At 39.6% G+C, this 16,744-nt stretch overlaps 1 protein-coding gene across 9 annotated transcripts in view; it reads right to left on the bottom strand.

Moving 5' to 3' along the window:
• LOC127650561 (protein 4.1-like) overlaps positions 1-15,393 on the bottom strand; it is a 79,370-nt gene extending 63,977 nt beyond the window's left edge. For all 9 annotated transcript variants that reach the window (XM_052136061.1, XM_052136059.1, XM_052136058.1 and 6 more), the window contains exon 1: positions 15,275-15,393. The gene's annotated coding sequence lies outside the window, so the exon portion shown is untranslated. The remainder of the gene's footprint in view (positions 1-15,274) is intronic.
• Between the last annotated feature and the right edge of the window lie 1,351 nt (positions 15,394-16,744).

Below are 16,744 nucleotides of genomic sequence, written 5' to 3' on the forward strand. Positions count from 1 at the left end.
AACTGTAAAATCTCCTTTAATCTCTATATGTGCTGCCTTTTTAAAATCTGCACTATGCATCTGCAGTCTATTGCGGTGTTGTAAAAACACTGAAGTCTGCCCAAGTGAACACTAAACAAAACTTCTATAAAATTGGACTCAACCAGAAAAGGCTAATTTTGTTATCCTGGGCTTACTGTAGTTGGACGTTGTATTCAAAACAACAGAACTTGGCAGAGATTAGAGTGTATCTGCGCTGTCCAAGGTAGCCAGTGCTGTGAGTGAGCCAGTATGTTATGTGTGAGTTATTATGAACCCATGAGACTGAGACTGGCTAAAAGACTGATCTTTAATACACATTTTAAACATACATGCATTTTAATACTGTAGAGCACTGGCATGAGCTTTAAACTTTATCTACAAAGTTTAGTCGAGATAAAGAGAAATAGAGTGAGAGGAAAAAGTAACAGTGAGTGTGCTGGAAATCTCAGGTTTAATCCCCAGGAATAACAGCTCCAGCACTGGAATTCTGCTCTCTGAGTAGCTGGCAGGGGCAGGAGATGCTGATAGGGCATAAAACAGGAAGTGGAATCCCCAGGATTGGGTGTGCACAAGTCCAAGGAGTCATATGACACTGACAGTGCCAGTACACAGATTTAACTCATGGATAGACATCACACAAATATATTTAAAGCTACAGCAACACAAACCTGCCACTTTCATCTTAAAGGGAAAATTAATTTAGAAATATGTATATATTTGTATAATATACACTGATCAACCACAACATTAAAACCACCAGCCTAATATTGTGTATGTCCCCTTCGTGCCGCCAAAACAGCACCAACCCGCATCTCAGAATAGCATTCTGAGATGATATTCTTCTCATCACAATTGTACAGAGTGGTTATCTGAGTTACTGTAGACTTTGTCAGTTCAAACCAGTCTGGCCATTCTCTGTTGATCTCTCTCATCAACAAAGCATTTCCATCCTCAGAACTGCTGCTAACTGGATGTTTTTTGTTTTGGCACCATTCAGAGTAAATTCTAGACACTGCTGTGCATGAAAATCCAAGAAGATCAGCAGTTACAGAAATACTCAAACCAGCACATCTGGCACCAACAATCATACCACGGTTCAAATAACTAAAATATTTTTTTTTCCCATTCTATTCATGTGGTTGATGTGAAAATTAACTGACATTCCTGACCCTTATCTGCATGATTTTATATAATGCAGCCACACAATTGGCTGATTAGATAATCGCATGGATGATTGTTGGTACCAGAGCATGTGAGCGTAGCGGAGCGTGAGCGTAGCGGGGAGGTGAGCGGTAATACTTCCTCCTGAGCGGAGAGCGCCTTTCTGAAGATTCCGCTCCGCTCGCTCCGTCCGCTCAGCGCCGCTCGCTCCACCCGGAATGCCCTATTGTGATTTGCTAGTTCGAGAATCGGTGAATTATCTAAAGCAATAGTGGGTTGGTTATGGAGTTCAAATATTGTTTTAAGGAAGTTGCGAGCCTTATGCATAAATGCACAGTAAAAATCACAGTTAAGAACGAGCAGGGAGAAGAAATTGAAAGGGAGTGTGGAGAGACTGTGAGAGTTAGCAAAGATTCATATTGGAATATAAAGCGTCACATTGCCAGAAAGCAGGAGGATGTGCTACGCAAACATGGTAGTGCAGCAAAAGGTGAGCTATAGCCTATACCATTCGAAAATAAATTAATAGATAAATGGGTAAGGTAGGCTGTTGTACTGAGCCCCTCTCATGACATGCAGACAAAAATATATTGTAATATACAAATTAACATTTCGTTCCCAACTTCCCATGAATTAAGAATTCGTTCTCTCATTTAGGGTGGCCATGAATTAAATTTGTTTCTACAAATTCTTAAATCGTTCCCTGGTTTAGTAAATCGTGGCCATGTTGAACTAATTCGTAGGCTACTCTCGTTTCATTAAAACAAGGAAACAAATTATTACAACGTGGTCACGATTTACTAAAACATGGATCGAAATATTATATTGTTAATTTTGTACGATTTAAATAAAATTAGGAAATTAATTATTAAAACATGCTGAAGTCAGGTTGGAACGAATTGTTAATTCGTTATGCAATCATCATATCAGTGCAACTAAAAATAACCTATAGCCAACTCACAATATGAATTAGCCTACATAATTGTAGTTGATGTAGCCTATTTTTAAGTTGAAATTAGACAGAAGTTATTGAACCACTTGTTAAATTTAAATTTTAAAAAAAACTGACCCGAATAATTAGGTAGGCCTATAATTTAGATGTAGGCCTAGGCAACAGAAAATGTACTGTACGCTATTATAATGTACGCAAATTAGTTTTTACAGAAAAAACTACTACCAATCAAAGGGAGATAAATATTTTTTTTCCTCTCCTGCGTCCCCAGACTCCCCAGTTCTCAGCGCGTGTTTTCCGCCACTGGATTACTGTCCCGGGCACACCGCATGAGCCTGAAACCTAATACTTTGTCCAAGCTAATGTTTCTAAAAGTAAATTCTAAAGTGATGTAAAGATTGAGACGTTTTTAAATAGACCGCAATTACCCGCAGTTAAACTTTAGAACGCGCATTTCTTTTACTAATGCCAGTAAATCATCCAGGTGTGCTTTGATAAGATGTTGTTAAGTGCATTTCACCTGTGTGTGCTTTTATGAGCATGATAGTCCAGATGTGTTTTGTGAAGTTCTACATGCATTTCATCTTGTTTGTGTGTGCGTGCGCGTTTTAATATGCCTGTTTTGCAACTGCAGTTATGTTCAAGGAAATAAAATAACGAAAATCAAATATACCTTTTCAGTTATTGCATTTAATAGGCAAGTTTGCCAAAGGGCTAGACATGTTTTATAATTAAGTTAATTTAATGCATTTAAATGAATAAATTGAACAGACTTTTATTCAGAATCTCCCCGAAATAACTTCTATTTACAATCCTAGCTACTGTAATTTATACATGTATTCCAGATATTCATTACAAAGTACAAACAGAAAGCAAGTAGCCTACAGAGACATTTTATGTCTGAGCGGGATCTGAGCGGGATTTGTTTTACCGGTGAGCGTGAGCGATTCATCAGTGGAGCGTTCGCTTGGGACGCGAGCGACTGAGTGGAGCGCACGTGCATAGAGCGGAATACTGAGCTGAGCGTCACACCGCTCCGCTTCGCTCACATGCTCTGGTTGGTACCAGATGGGCTGGTTTAAGTAATGTGGTGAGAAGAATATAATCTCAGAATGCTATTCTGAGATGCGGGTTGGCGCTGTTTTGGCAACTTCTTCTTTTGAAGATTTTCAGTGAGTAATAATTTAAATATCAGTCTGTTCCTCACACAAATGTTTTGTATGGCTTCAGAAGACTTGGAATATAGAGCAGAAGTAGTAAAGATTTTATAGTACTTATACAGCCTCATCTCTTTAAAATAATTTGACTGTGTTGAAATTTGTGCAAAATAACTTTAAGCGTATTGCTGCAGTTCCGAGGTGAAATGTCCACTGTGTGGTGCTAAAAGTGAATTTAATGTTCTCCCAAACAGATTAGGTTTTTAGGTTAATGCTCTATTGAGTTTTAAATCAACAAAACTAACCTCACTACCCTAAACCTTAAACCAAACCGATAGTGTCATGAATAACGTGAATGCTGAAGCAACTATGTCATTTTGTGGTACTCCTATGATATTTTTGGTTCAAGTGTCGAGCTCTTCAAGACTCGTACCCCGGTCCTTTGCATGTAAGTGCAAGGCTCTATCAGTTGAGCTACAATTGTTTTGGCTGTACTATTCCTTTATAACACATCAGTACAATGTGCACACAGTCATTTAATATCCATGTAAGCGTAAGCGTAGTTCTAGCAGGAAGTCGCTTTGGATAGAAGCGTCTGCCAAATGAATAAATGTAAATGAAAATGTAAATGTAAGATCTCAGGATTCATTCATCAAGCATCACATCCAATCACAATACAGCCTCCACTTTAAAAGCCGTCCCGTATTTAAAGATAAAATGATGCGTCCCGTATTGAATCAATACGGGATGTGAATTGCCCTGTATTTAAGCTGGTCAGATGGCATCATGTTGAAATCTTTCCAGGCCGCTAATTTAACATTTATATAAGTTTGTAAATTGCCCTACGGTGGGTAAGGGACCATCTGAAATGTCCACACATTGCGCTAAAATGAGCTAATGCTGTGGAGGGTGTGGTAAAACGTCATGGTTACTGTTGTAACCTCCGTTCCCAGAGGGAGAGAACGAGACGTTGTGTCAAATGAAGTGACACAAGGGGTCTTCCTAGGACGCCAAACGTACCTCTGAACCTGAGAAAAGGCCAATGTCAAGTTGGCGGACAGAATTTCCATGCCCCGCCCCAGACATACAGGTATAAAGGTAAGCGGGGCAGCAAGTGCCAGTCAGGATTTTACACTGAGGAGCCGAAAATAAGGTACGGCCGTTTACAGTTGTAAGTCTAGTGCTGTGGCAGGAGGGACACAACTTCTCGTTCCTTCCCTCGGGGAACGGAGGTTACAACAGTAACCATGACGTTCCCCTTCTGTCACTCACTCGACGTTGTGTCGAATTAAGTGACACAAGGTGTCCCATATAAAAACGGCACGCACTGACCGTGTTACGTGAACTGTCGAGACAGGTGCAAGCAGGCTACTGCGTGCTAGAGGCACCTGTGTCGGCTGCACGTAACCCTCCCCAACGCCCCCAAAGAGATGTCACATACAGACCTTAGATTCCCCGACCCCTGAGGCGGGGAACAGGTGCTACATGACTAGCATGGGAGCAAGCCCAGCAGCCACGGTCTTCTCTCTCACTATGTCTCTCACATAGGACGTGAAGCGGCTGGGGCTATCTTAACGCTATGAAAAGCGTTGGGGAAGGTGGTCTTTCCCGGTCCTATTCTTTCAGGGGGAAAAGACCCTGCGGAGTCCACATCCTGCCCAGTGTAGTGGGAGGTTACATGTGGCAAATACATCACGAGGGTTGTGAAGCCGTACGTGGGAAATGGCGCGGTGGTAGGTCCAGCCAAATGAGGGGGGACTCTACAAGCACCGCGACCGAGCTGGGCTTCCCAAGGGAAACGCGGGTCTGCCAACAGAGGGAAAGTACCGCGGGGAATACATAACAGGGAGTTTGCCTGAAAAGGGAACTAAGCCCGTGGAGCCCGACCCCAGTACAGAGCACCTGTGACTCGTAGTGGGTCTGGACGTGAATTGCTCCGCTGAATTCACAGGCCAGAAGGCTAGGGAGGAGAACATCCAGGGAGCGGCACTTAGAGGCTAACCTGGGATAGAAGGCACCCAGTCGGTTGTACCGCATTACCGAGTTCAACCGGCTTGGACCTGACAAACCACGGGACGAGACCGACTCAACCCTGAGATTGTAAAATCTGGCAATGGAATTGGGTGTTGCCCAGCCCGCTGCTCTGCAGATGTCTGCTAATGAGGTGCCATGGGCCAGTGCCCACGAGGATGCCACACTTATCGTAGAGTGTGCTTGAACCCACAAGGGGGCGGGCACGGCCTGGGTGTGATAAGCTAAAGAAATAGCATCAACGACCCAGTGAGCTAACCTCTGTTTGGAGACGGCGTTCCATTTCCGCTGTCCACCGAAGCAGACAAAGAGCTGCTCAGAACATCTAAAGCTCTGCGTGCGGTACAAATAGATACGCAAAGCACGTACCGGACAGAGCAACGAAAGGGCTGGGTCTGCCTCCTCCCGGGGCCGCGAAGGCTGTGGGGAGGACGGAGGGTTCCAGTCCAAGCCCACGCTCATGGCAGCCCTGACAAGCACATCGGCCATCTGCGCATCCGCCTCAGACTGGGCGGGTTGGCCCGAAGGCGGCCATCGGTCTTCGAGAGAAATTGACCGCATCCAGGAACAACACAGGGGCAGAAAGGCATCTTGAAAAAGACGCGTCCTGAAAAGGACGTTCAAAGCCACTGTGTATTGCTCTTTTGTGAGTGGAAAACTCACACTCTTTTAGAGAAATCAAAACTCTTTTAGGAGGAGAACATTCTTTTAACAGTGAAAAGCGCTGTCGAAGCGCCCAGGGGCGTAGACTGCACAGCGTGCAGAGAGAGAGAACGCCAGCTAGAAAAGTGCCGTAGATCGCGACATTGGCCTTTTCTCAGGTTCAGAGGTACGTTTGCCGTCCCAGGAAGACACCTTGTGTCACTTCATTCGACACAACGTTGAGTGAGTGACAGAAGGGAACTGTGGATTTCTTTCTATATAAATGTTCATTAAGATTAAACAATATATGAATACAATCACTGAGTCATAAAAACAATTACAGGAGAAGAAAAAAAAAGAAACAAATAAAATAAAATAGATAAAATTATAAAAATAAATAAATACATATAAACCAACCAAAATGTATAAGAATAAGGTAAAGAAGACAAATAATCAAGAAAATTAAAATAAATATATTTTTAACATAAAAATATGAATTTTTTTTAAAAGTCATGGGTCAGGAAAGTTCTCATTTTAGCATATAAGAAAGGATATCAAATGTTTATTAATAACACATATTAAATCTAAACACATTTATTGCTAAAACAGTGGAGGACATGGTTAGGCCGTGATCCCCCCACAACTCCACACCCACGTTTATGTGTCTCTTATTTAACAACTTAAAAATTGGCAACCCTACTCTCATTGTTCACATACTTCCGTGTTTTCACAACTCATCCCATCCCATCTCCACCAGTTTAGGTCCCATCCTGGGCGGGGTTTAGCTCCGCTCCCCTGCCGTCAATGCCTTCGGCAGGATCTGACGTTTCATGCAGCAGCAGAGCCCTGAACCGTAGGACAGAGCTTCCGCCAAATACAGTCGATAAGTTTTTGTTCATATTATTCCCATTATCTCGATACTTTCTGATAGAACTTATCTTGACCCAGTGCTACCCCACCTTGAATCTCATCTACACTGCGTTCACACTCACATCGACACTTTGAGGAGATAGTGACACTAAACGTCAGAAAGACAGTGAGTAAACAGTGTAGTACAGAGGCTGACTGTTGTGGGCTTTTGTAACTGGATGCAAAAAGCGAGCTTAAGACTGGAAAGCCGCTTTAAATCTAATCTTGCTCCTGTGCAGGATTACACAGAGGTTATCTCTCTCTCAATAGATGTACTGATGTAGCGAGAGCAAGCAGCTGGATGTCTCACAGTCCTGTCTTTCTGCTCACCCTGGGCTCGGTGACAGTGTGAATGACACAGAAAACTCTTGCCTGATTGACCCCAATGTATGCTATATAAACAGAAATAAGGAAAACACATTAAAAATGCAGGGAGTTGGTATGTGTGGAGCGGAGGGGGGGCAGGGTCGGGTTGGAATATCGCGCGTCTGGTCCCCAATCGGCCTGATGAGGCACGCAAGGGATAATGGCGGCAGGTGACGATGGTTCGAGAGAGAGAGAATGTGTGTGTTTGTTTATACTTTTGGTTTGAGTTTAATTAAATATCATTTATGTTGACAAGCCGGTTCTCGCCTCCTCCTTGCCCATCCTTTAACTGTGTTACAGTATGTTTCAATGAGTCAGATCTCATAAAAATTATGGAACTGTGGCGACATTTATGCAAAATTATATTACAAGAAAAGCAGCAGTTCTGGGGTTAAATGGGCTGTAAGCTATTTTTTTCAGGGAAAAATGTACAAAAATATTCCTACTCCTTTAAAGATATTAATGAAATAAGTGTAATGAGATATCTCACCATCTGTGACAGCTGTAGACTTTGTAAACAGCAAACAAAAATGTGTCCGCAGACATTGATGCTTTTTACGTGTAAATCTATTTGCTCATTCTAATAGTGTTGTATTTAAAGCGGATGATTGAGGCTGATATGATTCATTATGTGTGTCAGTTGAGGGCGCTATTGTGCCACTGTTGAATTTGACAGCCATGGGAACAACCTTCAAATTATCTTTGGAGGGCGGGTTTTGGAATGAGGGGGCGTGGCTAATGCAATGGCTCAGTCATGTAAAAGCTTCAGAATGCTAAAATCGTTTTATGAAGGTGAATTTAAGACTTTTTTTAAGACCTTTTTCAGACCGACTAAAGGAAATTTAGATAATAAGTCCAAGGGAACAATATGTCATCACATCATTCTGTAAACAGAAATTCCTAGGGAGCACAAGAACAGTCATAAATTATGTATACAGTTCACAGTTTAAAAACGCAATTTAACAGATGTCCATTACTTTTTAATACATTTTACAAAAAAGTAACATAATAAGGCTTGAACACCTCTGCCCTCAACCACGAGAATGTGTAAAAAACTTTTACCTTCTTATCTTTTGAACTATAGGTGGCACTGTCTCCAAAATGCTCAGGTGCGTTCAGGACATGATGTTAATGATGCATACACAAATTCTTCTAAATCTGACAATGAATTCTTAAGACATTTAACGTTTTGATAATTATCAATATGCAGGAGAGGCAGTATGGCTGATATGGGAAAAATAATATATGGCTGATATGGGTATCGTTGACATCCTCATGATCCAAGAAATCCATAAATACCAAACTCATGATTTTAGGACCTATGGTTCAAAAGTTACATGCAAAAATATACTTTTTGTATTTCTTGACCTGTAGGTAGGGCTATCACCAAATGTTGCATGTACCCTCAGATCATGGTCCTGACAGCATAGTTTAATTTCAATACAACAAACAGTTGCCAAGATATAGCCCCACTTCCTGTTTTACTTCGATCATGTTACATTTGTGTTAACATTACTTTTCAGAATGTATTATTCATTCTGTTAGGATCAGTCTGGAGTCACTGTTTAGGCAAATTGGGCAAAGTTTGAAGGAAAAGTAGTGAATAAATGATAAACATCATAATCCAAGATGGCGGCCACTGTAATGAGTGGAGTTTTAATTTAATGTACTGTGCATTTATCAACAGGAGAAGCGTAATTTCATTCAAAAATAATTTTATTTCTAGGACAAATGGTTAAACACAAATGGCTGCCATGATCTGCATTTATTGTCATATTTTTATTTTATTTTTTTATTATTATTGCTGAACATTGGGCTGACAAACTAAGTAACAATTTGATTGAACAGTGTAACTTTTTAGCATACGCACATGACAATAAAAACATGAACTTTAAATTTAAAAGATATGCACAAAAGAAAAGTGAATTTCTGAACTGTAGATGGTGCTACAGAGTGCGTCCTAGAGACCCCAAATTTTGTATGGGGGCTATTTGTGCCCAGAAATTACTCCTTACTTTAAAATGACTTTAACACAATGAGAAACCAATCCCTCATGCAACATTTAATAACATGACCTTATGAATGTAAGACTCGTTGCTCCAATTTAAGACCTTTTTAAGGCTTTAATTTGCGAAAGGGCAATTTATGACTTTATAAGACTATGACTTTATAAGACAGAAACCCTGTAGATAGGAGCTGCAAATCCACTAGTGGACTGACTCGCTAGAGAGACTTTACTGACTTCTCTGGGCTCGGTCTCATCTAAGATGGACAGCAGAGCAGTGGAATTGTTTTTTTGTGGTACGCTGTGTTCTCCGGGCCAAAGAGGGAAAGGCCATCCAAGATGTTATCAGTGACAGGTGCAAAAGAAAGTGTCTGTTATGGTATGAGGGTGTGCCAGAGCCCATGACACGGGCAACCTGCACATCTTTGAGTGTACCATTAATGCAGAAAGATTTGTCCAAACTTTGGAGCAACATATGCTGGCATCCAGATGCTGTATTTTTCAGGGATGTCCCTGCATTTTCCAGGAAGACAATGTCAAACCATATACTTCCTGGATTACAAATGCCTGGTTGCTTAAGCAGAGAAATCAGATGCTAGATTGGGCTACTTCAGTCCTGATCTGTCCTAATTGAGAATATGTGGTGCATTATGAAGCACACAATACGGCTACGAAGACTCCGTACAATTGTACAGCTGAAGACCTGCATAATGGATGAATGGGGGGAAATTTTGCTTGCTAAACTTATAAAACTTTTGTCTTCAGTACCAAAACATTTAATAAGTGTTTTTAGTAGAAATTGTGATGTTACACAGTGGTAAAGAATCAAATGTCCCAGGGGCCTGGGTAGCTCAGCGAGTAAAGATGCTGACTACCACCTCTGGAGTCATGAGTTTGAATCAGGGCATGCTGAGTGATTCCAGCCAGGTCTCCTAACCAACCAAATTGTCCCGGTTGTTAGGGAGGGTAGAGTCACATGGGGCAACCTCCTCGTGGTCATATAATGTGGTTCTTGCTTTCGGTGGGGTGCGTGGTGAGTTGTGCGTGGATGCCACGGAGAATAGCGTGAAGCCTCCACATGTGCTAAGTCTCCGCGGTAATACGCTCAACAAGCCACGTGATAAAATACGCGGATTTACGTCACAGACGCGGAGGCACAACTGATATTCATCCTCCACCACCCGGATTGAGGCAAGTCACTACGACACCATGAGGACTTAGAGCGCATTTGGAATTGGGCATTCCAAATTGGGGAGAAAAGGGGAGAAGATTTTTAAAAAGAAAGAAAAAGAAAAAATCATCTGTCCCAACTTTTTTGGAGTGTGTTGCAATCATCTGATATGAAATTAGTTTATATTAAAAACTTTTAAAATAAATTCATAAGGTAAACCCTAAAATATTGTGTTGTTGTAGTGCTTAGCTTCTAATATAGCACAGGGTGAATATAATTTCAATATCACTCCTTTTTGTTTTGATTATCATTTTCCACACTGTTCCAACTTTTTCGTTATAGACTCTAAGCAGTCACTTCCACGTTTTGCTTGAGGGGGCGTGCTTACATCCAACGCAGCACAGGAAACTATTTCTTCCTACTTCATCCAGGAGTTTGTGCAGATGACATTGGACAAAGTTACAGACATTAGACAGCAGTTACTTCATTCAGTAAAGAGAAGGGGTTTAACAATGTGTATTTCAAGTTATATCGACCACAATGAGGGTGAATATTAACAAACCATAGGCCAGCACTGGCTTAGAAAATGTCCCTGTTTTCGACTGTATTACACATGTAATTATAATGGTTTATATTGCTATATAAAGTATATTCCTGTGATTTTATAAGTTTGTATAATATGACAATTGATGATACTTCAACTTCACAGCAAATGTAGAAGTGAACGAAAATGTATTTCTTACCACAGTGATTCTTACTTTAACCATAAAATGTGTCTAATAGTGGTCAATATTGGTTAAGTTTATTGTATTTATCCAGTATAATATGTATTTCACTTTCAGAATAACCGTCATTTATAAAAGTTGTATTTGGGTTTTTTTTTTCTTTCAGAAGAATATGGTGCTTTAATCGTGTACTCAGGGGTAATTATAATAATAATAAAAAAATAAGTAACGAATAGCCTAGTTTTCTCATTGACATTTCATCGCTCTGCGGATGACACTTAAACCTCAGCTGAGCAACGGACAGTCCCTAACTTCATCTTCTGGTGTTTGTTTGTACTCCGTTACATGAATGGCTTATTTTGTTGTATTCCTGACTTGTAAATTGCAGTACAATCACTGGATGTTTATGTACTTGAAACACTTTGCACACAGAGGAAGCACAATGAAACAGCAGTGCTCGTCCATTCTGCAAGCTTCAAATCGTGTGCATTTGAACTTATTGGAGCTCAACCACCTTTTTTCTGACTTCTCCATGAGCGGCACCATTATGCCAAGCCACATCTTATCCGCACTTCCGCTTAGTAGTTGTTAATGTACGCTAGAGCTAGACAAACGTTACTTGTAATGCTGATCATTGGAGGCTCTTGTGGAAAATGTGCTTTTTGAGGACGTTATACCGTTAATGGAACAGAAAGTCACGAAGATCATAGGATTCCTGTATTATTTTAAAGAACGGAACCGGTTCTGAACGTAAACCATTTCATGGTTCCCAACCCTATTATCACCCTGAGATTTTAGCAGAAATATGTAGGTTACGTGCCAAGCATAGAGTCCATTGTGGTTGTATTTAACAAAAAACAAAAGAGGATATGACAGACCCAATCAAGATTCCACAATTCCAGCAAAGGGCTGATGGACAGATCAAATTTCATCAAATTAACGAGGACAGAGAGGTTCCTCCTGGGACCGTAGTAAGGGTAAGTGCCTTACAGGAGTCATGAGACACACAAAGACACACACTGGGGCTCAGGAGGATGAATTCAGAACAATCAAACCAGTCAATGGCCACATGGTCATGCAGGGTGCCACAGTGCACCTGATCTCCATGGACACATGGATAGGGGAGATCGCTCCATTGAGAGTGGGAATATTAACAGAAATTCAAAATTAGGAAGGTTCAAAATCATATTCAAGAGAGATAAATGTATTGTTATTTAGAAATGCAAGCAGTTCATCATCTCATTGCAATACATATTTCTGAAGAAAATGTAAGTTGTGCTTGTCTGTGTAAAAGTCACTGCCGGGAAGTTGCTGTGTGGTTGCTAAGGTTCTGTTTGGGTTTTTTTTTAGCACATTACTATGCAGATGCTAGTTGGTTGCTTACTAGCCCATCCCTAACTCCCTCTGGTCTCTAGATCTGGCTTTGGTCCCTCCCTAACTCACTCTTTTCTTCTGGTCTCTAGATCTGGCTTTGGTCCCTCCTTCAGTGTAAATGTATGGGCTTTTTTTTTTGTCCATTTTATAATTTATCTAGCAAAAACCTGCAACACTTACACTTTAGGAATAGCACACCTCACCTCCTGAAAGGAAAGGGTTTCACGCCAAAGTATAATACTTCGAGTAAGAGACTCTGAAATGCACCGATTTTATGCCCAAACATTGGTATCAGCTGATAAAAGCAATTATCTGTTACTCTTATTATCCATTACCAGTTACCCTGAAACATGGAAAACAAGTAGAGACATAGAGAATTATGCTAATATTTACATTTCTTTCAAAGTTGTGTAATTAATTGTCAGTGATTTGAAACAAGTCAGCATAAAAAAACACCAAACTATCATTACAGTGATGTAGTAATAGTGATGCTAACCTTAACAGATGCCACTAACAAGAGAGCAAATTGATTCAAAATGTGATTATGAGAATAAAATTTTGTTTTCTACCTTCAACACTGATCAATGAGTATAAATAAAGCGATATTAAAGAATATTATATCGAAAAATTGAAATGATAGGCTATAATTTTATATTATACTTGAGTATAATATAATAACACCCAGTGCCTCAAACAATAAAACATTCATGAACAATTAACACTTCAGGTGCAACAGGATGATGAACTCACACACAGTGATGAGAAAGCTGTAATTTCGGTAACACATTACAATAAGGTTGCATTTGTTAATATTAGTTATCAACATTAGTTAACATGAACTAACAATGAACAATACTTTTACAGCATTTATTAATCATATCATTTATTCATTTCAACATATACTAATAAAAAATTTTTTAAAGTTAACATTGGTTAATACACTTTATTACACAGCTCTCTGTAATACTCGATTCTGATTGTTCAATGGTGCCATCCGTTGGTCAGATATTGCTCTGTAACAACCGAGGCAAACCAGAGGCGGATTTCAGCTGTTAAGCGACTTATTTCTTCCCACCTAATTGCACAATTTGAGCACAATTCAATGTTTCATGTGCATTTATTTATTTATTTGGCAAGTAGTCTTGTAAAAAGCTGAATAATGAGTCAGACGGTCATTTTCACAAAATAAACCCCAACAGAACAAGACCCCTCCAATTCACAACAAACCCTGTCAGGGTTTATTGTGTGATAACAACTGGCTGACTGTACATTATCCCTAACATGAACTAGCATGAACTAACAATGAACAATTGCATTTGTTTGACTTACATTAACTAAGATTAATAAATGCTATAAAAAAAATGCATATTGTTAATTGTTTGTTTATGATACCTAATACATTAATTAATGTTAAAACATAAGGTTCCGTCTTATAGTGAAGTGTTACCTACATTTCTAATTCAACATGGCTAGTCATGCTTCACAAGCACACGCTTGATGGCGTTTAACTTCCATCTCCACTTAAATGCTGCACTATATTATGATATGCACTTTGCCCATGTAAGCATACAGACTACATGAAAGACTTTAGAATGTGTAACTGTAGTGTATTCCCAGCAGACAAGGGGATGTCACTATACTGTCATAAGTATGCATATTCCCAAGTGCTTTTGCAGCATGGCAGAACAACAACGAAGACCACATGCGTTCATAACATTGTTCAATCATGGAGAAAAGACGGTTTTTATTATGCTTCTCTGTATTTTTTCCAACTTTGTACTTTTTCCAGCACTTCATTTATAAATGGGCTTTGATTGCATAACACTTTTGAATGGTCGCAGACTGAGGGCAAAGCACAGAAACAATAAACTGAAGGCAGCGATTACAATAACATGCCCTGTGGGTTTTAACCAGGAGTCCACGTAAAGTCTCCAGGACTCACTGCATGTGATTTGTTGACTTCGCAAGAGTGTTAACCATGGAAGATCCCGTTTAGCAAAGCCAAATATCATAATATGCATATCCAATAGACTCCAAGGATGCACATAAGATGCAAAGAGACAGCAAAATGTTGAACTTTTTTTTTTTTTTTCAGAAAAACACAGTTCAGTCCCTGCAAACCATCAAACATTATCCATAATTTGCACAAACAAAGACACTGATGAGAAGGGGAACAAAGGTAACGTGAGCGCCTTTTAATAAGCAGTACTCAACCCGCGTAAGAACCGTATTATGCACACCAAGCTTTAGTATAAACAATAAGATAGCAACATAGTGTTTTAGGGGGGGCAGCAGGCTGATAGTCTGAAGAAAACATGCGCTGTATTCTTTCCCTTTTGCGACAATTTCCCACGCAGCTGGGACTGGTCGCTTTCTCGAGCCGTTACCTCAAATTACAGTCAGAAGCTGTTTGATTTTCAATGAAAGCTAGTTTCTCCGTTAAAATATGACATTTACTTGTGTTGGGAGTCTGAACTAACCAATCCATAAGGGATATACGGACTATCCCACAACAGTGCACCGAAACAAAAGCAATAAATCACAACACTCATCAAACAGCTGTAATGTTAACCCTTTTGTGGTATTTTGACAGCTGTCTATCAAAATAAATTTGAACTCGTCAGTCATAATGGGTGAGCAGGTGCGCGTGAATGGAATGTCTGAAAATGGCGCCGAATGTGGAGAAAAAAAATGTCAACAGATTCCCGTCCTTGCGAGCATCACACAATACATAATCCTGCAGAAAGATTTCCCTCTTACCTTTCTTTTCAATTCATCAACGGGTAGAAATAATCCACTACAAAATATCCCAAAACTGCTTTTCCACAGATCAGGCGGGCAAACCCATGTACTATATTATCTAACCTTTTTTTTTTTTTGAACGGTGTTTAGATTCTAGTAAAAAGGGGGAGCTAGCTATGCAATGAGGGAAACGTATTTAAAAAAGTGACCAATGGGAGATGAGCACAGGGGGGGATGAGCCAATCAAAGGCGAGAGCACTGAGCTTCAGTCCCTGGCGCTAGCAACAGCATCGTAACTAAGGAGACTCAGAAACTACACTCATTTTGTAAACAGTTTCATCTCAGCTAGCTGCAACTTTGTTTCTAGAATAGGTTGAACTGACTAATAAAAGTAATGATAACAAATTTTATATTCATATTTTTTCAGTAAATATTTGCTTATCACCCAAAGGAAACACAATAAAATCTAATAAAAACTGAATTAAAAATGTAACAAAAAACAAAAACAAATTGACTGAAAAATTAATAACAAAAACATTTGACGTTAATGTTGTTCAGTTAAAATCAACCACAACAAAAATGAATCAAAAAAATTTATTGAAATAAATAAATAAAATGTCTGATAAAGGTTGCTCAACTGGATTCTGTCTGTAAATATCTCAGCAGGTTGAACTGACTGAAAATTTAACAACAACAATTGTGGCATTAATGTTGTTCAGTAAATATCACCCACAACAAAAGTTAAAATAAAAAAAAAAGAAATACCACAGAAATGAACAAACACCAGTATTAATATTTTTCAGTAAATATCACACACAACAAAAATAAATAAATAGATAATAAAAAATGAAAAGAAAAATAATGTCACAAATTTCAGGTGAAAACTGTCTGGTGTAGTTTATATTCAGCAACATGTGTGTCTCCTGCTATTAGAGGTCATATAAAGTTTTCATAGGATTGTAGTCAATCTCAGCGTTTTGTCTTGCCACACAATAAACATGGTGTGTTTGCACAGGCCTCAACACACGGCAACATCCATCATTACTAGTAAATAATGAATGATGGTGCCGCCCACACAATTGCACTGACAAAAACTGTAATGTGCACATTTATTTGTTCGCAATTGTTTGTTCTAGTGTAAATAAAACTAAACTCAAAATGCATGCATAATGTAGACTGCACTTCTAAGAATTCATTAAATAATTAATATTTACTTTAAAAATGCCACAAATAGCATTGCTTTTGTTAGAAACTAATAAGAGGGACCTCTTAACCTTAAAAAGCCTGTTTTGGTGCTCTTTTAAGGACAATGGGTTAGTTCCCTGTTAAACAGTATAAGTCTCTCTCTCTCTCTCTCTCTCTCTCTCTCTCTCTCTCTCTCTCTCTCTCTCTCTCTCGCTCTCTCTCTGTCTGTCTGTCTCTCTCTCTCTCTTTTGTTTCCTGTGGTTTCTAACATTAGGAGTATTGGCCCTTCCCTCTGCTAATGTA

Source organism: Xyrauchen texanus, chromosome 10, assembly GCF_025860055.1.
Source record: "Xyrauchen texanus isolate HMW12.3.18 chromosome 10, RBS_HiC_50CHRs, whole genome shotgun sequence".
In the NCBI taxonomy this organism is placed as follows: domain Eukaryota; kingdom Metazoa; phylum Chordata; class Actinopteri; order Cypriniformes; family Catostomidae; genus Xyrauchen; species Xyrauchen texanus.